Raw genomic sequence first — 6600 nt, forward strand, 5'->3', positions numbered from 1 at the left:
CATCAATTATCTATACTCTTTCTTCTTTTCCATTCTGCAATCCTTAGCACATTGGCCTTTCATCCCCCTCATGGTGTCATGTCATGGTGGCAAGAAGGCTGCTGCATCTCCAGGTATCACATCCACATTTAAAGCAGAAAAAAGGGAAAGGGGTAGTGCCAGTGAGGTCTTCTCTTGCCTCTGTTCACTTCTTCAGGAAGCTGAATGTCTTTCCAGAAGTCCCTAGGAGAATTGACAGTGTATCTCATTGGCCAGATGTGACCACCCTTGTTAGCACAGAAAGTGAGTGTATGTTTTTCTCATCTCTATACTGTGGAGTAGCCATGGAAAATGGGATTGGCAATGGCCTTTTGGTAGCAACCAAAAGCCTCTAGTTTTGGTGCCAACCCAGAATCCCTGCCATGAGATAAATGCAGACTGACTTGTGATAGTTATGATCCCATTTGAACTATCCTTTCCATAGAGGCTTGCACCCAGCCATTACAATCTAGTGCCACTAAACATTCAATGAATGCATCCATCACTCTTTGTCTCAATTTTTAAAATCAGAAATCCACATTATTATTTATTTTTCCAGGTTGGTCTTCTTACTAGGAGAAACAGTGCTGGTTGTGTGAATTTTCTGAGTCAGTCTATCTCTACAACAGTAATTTCTGTCTCTCCCTTCCCTTCTCTCTCTCTCTTTTTAAGAGGTAAAGTCTCGCTCTGTTGCCCAGGCTGGAGTGGAGGGGCACAGTTATAGCTTACTGCAACCTTCTGGGCTCAAGCAATCCTCATGCGTCAGCCTCCCAAGTAGCTGGGATACAGGTGGCACCACCATGTCCAGCTAATTGTTAAATTTTTTGAAGAGATGAGGGTCTTGCTAGGCCAGAGGTATTGCCTAGACTGGTCTTGAACTCCTGGCCTCAAGAGATCCTCCCACCTCAGCCTCTCAAAGTGTTGGGATTATAGGCATGAGACACCACACCCAGCCATTTCTCTTTATAAATGAATAAATTGCCATCTGGTTTATACTTCAGTCTTAAGATATGGCTAATGTGAGTTTAATTCTGAGATATTCCCACTCTCAGTGTGTTGAGAAAGTCGTCTTAATATTTGTAAGAGTCTGGTTAAAGTCATCTAATCTTCATGCTGTCATGTGAATCTCTTTGGGAGACAGCTTGCTGGTTCTTTCTTTTGGTGGAGACAATTGATGGCTGAGAGAAAACACCTGAATTAGCTAGAGATGAGAATTAATCGAGCTGAATAGTCATTTGTCCTGCTCCCTGCCCTCTTGAATACACAGATACCCTCGTGACTTTAGGCTTTTGGAGATGTTTGACCTCATGTCCCAGATTTTGTAATTCTATTCTGATTTTGAACAATCTGCCTGTTAACCTCAGAAGGTCAGTGTCATGGTTAAGAACATCATCAGCTTGGGCTTGTCTCCCAGCTCTACCCCATGTTGACGGTGTGACCTTGTACAAATGTCTTCCCCTCTCTGAGCCTCAGTTTACTCATCTGTAAAATGGAGACAATATTCAGACCTCTACTTTGCACAGCTGTCATCAGGATTGATAGCTTTGATGTATGCAATGAACTTGGCAGAGTATCTGGCTGGAGCTAGTACTCACTAAGGAAAAGCTATTCTTATTTTTACAGACCTTGTGTCTCAAACTGGAGGTCAGAAAATCTGGTCACCCAGAGTCGCACTGTCCTCATCCTTAAAGGCCCTATTCCTACGTTCTGTAATTATTCAGTGAATGTCAATGGTGCACGTAACACCATACTCTGCGTTGAAAGGGATAGAAGAAAAGAAATGTAAGACATGCTTCCTTACATGGGCTCAGGGAAGGTATAACTTAGTTGGACAGACAATATGTAAAAACATGAAATGGTTAAGTATCAAGATTATGGAGCTGCCAGGAGTACAATGAAGGCTGCTTCAGCACCATTTGTCCTGTCCACTTGTAGTGAAAATAGCAGGGGCCCTGAAGTCAGACAGCCTTCCCTGGACACTCCACACCCCTGGCTGGGTTAGAGACCATCCACTGCCCCTGACTATTCCCTTTCGTACTGCTTACCATGCTTAAATGTAATGGCCTGTTTACTGTCAGTCTCCCCTGTTAAATTGGCAGCAACAGCAGGCAGGCACTCATTCATTGATTCATTCGTTGAGCAAATATTTACTGGGCACCTGCTGCGTGCCAAACGCTGTTCTAGGCAATGAGAACAACATAGTCATAGCCTATATCCTTGGAAAAATCACAGTCCATGCTTATAGAAAGATAGTAAACAGGGAAAGACATAGATATATGCAATGTCAGGTGGCCCTAGGTCCTGGGAAGAAACATAAATCCGGGTAAGGAATGCTATAGACATGGAGATGCATTACCCAAGGCCCTCCAAGAGAGGTCTTCCTGTCCAGCTGCAGGGAGTGTCGTCAGCAGGCTGTCCCCGCCTGTATTCACCTTCAGGGTTTGCCTCAGCTGCAGAGAGCCACCTTGCTCAAGCTCATGTTGTCCCAGGGCCATCTACATCCAGTGACTTAAGTGAGGTGGGGATATAAAAGCACAGACATTTCAGCCTGACTCAGGACATTGATGGACTGCATTGTCTGCAGAGCTCTTTGTCAGGGTGGATGAGGCTCCGTGGAGCCTAAAATGGTGTATCTCCCCCTTTGCCCAATTCTGCATCTTCCCTTTTGCTTTTACAGGGTCTGATCCCTAGAGAACCTCTTAGACCCCACACCCCATCTGTTTGCTTCAAGAGAACCTGATCTGTGAGAAGGCAATGGAGCATGATTACATGGTACCTGTGGAGAGGCTTGGCATCTTGGATAAGATACCCAGGGAAGGGCACTTGGAGAAGGTGATATTTGAGCAGAGACTAGGAGAGGAGGGAGTCACCTGTGCTAAGGTCTGGAGGAACCATGTTCCAGGCACAAGGTACAGCAAGTCCCAAAGCCCTGAGATGGGAATGTACTTGGCACATGTGAGCATTACCAGCAAGGCAGCCTGGTGGGCTTGAGCCTGGGGATGTAAGCCGACAGTTAGAATGCAGATTGAAAGGCAGCCAGAAGGTCACACCTGCAGGGGCATCTCCACCTTGTATACCTAATGTACATGGTAGATGCTCAATAAGTGTCTGCTGAACCTAACTGGGTTCTCATTCCAGCTCCTTTCTTCTCTCTCTGTGTGACCTTAACCTTTCAGTGCCTCAGTTTCCCCACCTGTAGTCAGCAGCAGAGATGGGACTCCTGAGCTCTGATTTGGAGCTCTTGCTGCCGTGTTATTTTCTCTTCTTGCAAAGTCTCTTCCTCTCCCTCCAGGGATTTGGAGCACACCTGGTCCCACCCCCGGACTCTCAGCAGATGGTTCCCACTAGAAAGGTGGATGCTTTTGGCAGCTCAGCCCCACATCCTGGAGCCCCTGAGCTGTGAAGCAGCTGCATCAGGGCAGTGGGTGGGGGAGGTGGCAGAGCTGGGAGGGAAAGTTAGATTTTTCTCCTCTGATAATAAATAAACCCAATTAAGGTGTTCCCACACCCATGGGTAGGGTGCTCCACTGGTGGGCCTTATTGCTTAGATAAAAACTGCAATATCTGAAAATTGTCTCAGACACCTAAGAACTCCCATTTTATGACTTGCACGTGCCTGTAATAAATTGCTTTTGCTGCCTTGTTATATATAATTCAGATCCTTATGGATGAGGGTGGGATGCATAACACTCCTGTAATGATTTATTCATTGGCGGAGGGGAAGCAGAGTGCACCCACTGGGTTCTGCCCAGCCTGTCCGACAGCTCACAAGGTTGGTGTTGCAGGCATATGCTGGATTAGCCTTGAGAAGGAGGAGCCAGTCTGGGCTCTTTAGCTTTCCTGGAACACAGTCCTGGCTGGGTAAGGGCCACTTTGTCAGTGCAAGGCTTTCTCTAAGGCAACCACTAGCTGAGTGAGGGGCTTTGCAAGTGTGATTTGAAGTTTCCTCCTTGCTAGCTTGGATACTTGTATTTCCATTTTACTGATGAGGAAATAAGGATCAAAGAAGTTATGTGACTTGCCCAAGGTCACCCAGCCAGCCAAGCAGTAATGGGATTTTCATATCAGATGAATTGGCCTTCACTTGCCCATTTGCACCTGAGCCAGGTGCTCAACACACATGAACTCACTTCCTCTTTGGTACCAGGCGGGGAAGTACAGATGATTTATTACTCATTTCCTAGACAATGTAATGAAGATCAGAGAGGTAAAGGAGCTGCCCAGGTTCATCCCTCTAGAAATGGAATGGCTGGGATTTTAACTGAGGCAGGTCAACATTCATTCATTCACTCATTCCTTCATTCATTCAACCTCTCCATGCCTCAGTTTCCTCCTTTGTCAACTGGGGATAATATTAGTACCTACCTTGTGGGATTGTTATGATGATTAAATGAGGGATTAAAAATAAATTAATACAAATAAAGTACCTAGAATCAGTGTCTGGCCCCAGAAAAGTACACAATAGATTTTTAGCTACAATAATAATTATTTTATCCTTCACTTATTCATTCTTTTATTCCACAGATATTTTTAGGTAGCCTACTATGTGTCCGGTACTTTCTTATGGGTATTACACGTGAGCTCATTTTTATTCTCACTACTGCCTTCATCTCGTACATGAGGAAAGAGCTCCTAGACATGAAATAAATTGAGGGTGTTCCCCTGATTAGGAGGCGAACGAGTTCCATTTTCCAAAGTAGATGAACATTCATTCATACATTTATTCACTTGTTCATTTGATATATTTTTATTAAAATATATTATGTGTGCTATAGGTGCTTCACTCATTTTTGTTGATTAAATGCATGAATGAACACACTGGGGGACAAGGCTGGTTCCCATTCTCAAAACACTTATGATTTCCTGCATGGGATAAGAACAAGTAGACAGGAAATGATCACACTTCATGAATTCTACAATGCACTTTTTTTCCACTTATTAACCTCTCTGAAATTGGGATGCATTTTGCAGTTGAAGGTGTTGTAAGATCACTGTAGGCTAGTAGTGGTCAGGATGAGGTTGGCCTTTCAGTGAAGCTATCTTTTAAGAATTCTTGTGGCTGGGCATGGTGGCTCACACCTGTAATCTCAGCACCTTGGGAGGCCAAGGCAAGCAGATCACTTGAAATGAGGAGTTCGAGACCAGCCTGGCCAACATGATGAAATCCTGACTCTACTAAAAATATAAAAATTAGCCTGGCATGGTGGTGAGTGCCTATAATCCCAGCTACTCAGGAGGCAGAGGCACGAGAATTGCTTGAACCTGGGAGGTGGAGGTTGCAGTGAGCCAAGATCACACCACTGAGCTCTAGCTTGGGCAACAGAGTGTTTCTGTCTAAAAAAAAAAAAAAAAAAGGAATTCTTGTATCTTCAAGTGTTTTTTTGAGACTGTCTTGCTTGGATGCCCAGGCTAGCATGCAGTGGTGCAGTCATAGCTCACTGCAGCCCCAGTCTTCTAGTCTCAAGTGATTCTCCTGTCTCAGCCTCCTGAGTGGCTAGGACTAGGTATGCATGCTACCTTGCCTGAGTAGTTTTTTTTTTGAGACAGAACCTGGCTCTGTCACCAAGCTGGAGTACAGTGGGCATGATCGTGGCTCACTGCAACCTCCGCTTCCTGGGTTCAAGTGATTCTTCTGCCTCAGCCTCCTGAGTAGCAGGGACTACAGGCATGTGCCATCATGCCCAGCTAATTTTTTTTATTTTTAGTAGAGACGGGGTTTCACCATGTTGGCCAGGATGGTCTTGATCTCTTGACCTCGTGATCCACCCACCTTGGACTTCCAAAGTGCTGAGATTATAGTCATGAGCCACCGCACCTGGCCTCTTTAATGTTCTTAATGGCACAGTAGAGAATGTCTTGTAAGAAAACATGGACATTGGCGACCATGATTTTAAAAATCATTTAGAGGATACAGACTTTGTACTGAAAATAATTGGAATATCTTAGTTAATGTATTTTATTTGTATTTTCTTTTTTTAAAAAAAAGTATTTGCAGAGTGATATGTGATAAAAATTGATGTTTAAATAAATCTAAAAGTGCTTTTTAAATAATACAAACAAAAATTCTAAGTGATAAGAAAGCATTGTGACTCCTAGGTATACCCAAGAGACTTGAAGGCATATGTCTGCACAAAACACATGTATATGAATGTTTATAACAATAGCAAAAAATGTGTAAACAACCCAAATATCCATCAACTGATGAATGGATAAGCAAAATGTGATCTATCCATATGGCAGAATATTATTTGACCATAAAAGGTTGTGAAGTATGCATACATGCTACAACATGGATAAACCTTGAAAAGGTTATGCTAAGTGAAAGTGCCAATCATGGCCAGTCGCGGTGACTCACGCCTGTAATCTCAGCACTTTGGGAGGCCGAGGCAGGTGGATCACCTGAGGTCGGGTTGGGAGTTCGAGACCAGCCTGATCAACATGGAGAAACCATGTCTCTACTAAAAATACAAGGTAGGCCAGGAGTGGTGATGCATGCCTGTAATCCCAGCTACTTAGAATGCTGAGGCAGGAGAATTGCTTGAACCAGGGAGGCAGAGGTTGTGGTGAGCTGAGATGGCACCA

The sequence above is a fragment of the Cebus imitator genome, unplaced genomic scaffold (genome assembly GCF_001604975.1).
Source record: "Cebus imitator isolate Cc_AM_T3 unplaced genomic scaffold, Cebus_imitator-1.0 Scaffold59, whole genome shotgun sequence".
Classification (NCBI taxonomy): domain Eukaryota; kingdom Metazoa; phylum Chordata; class Mammalia; order Primates; family Cebidae; genus Cebus; species Cebus imitator.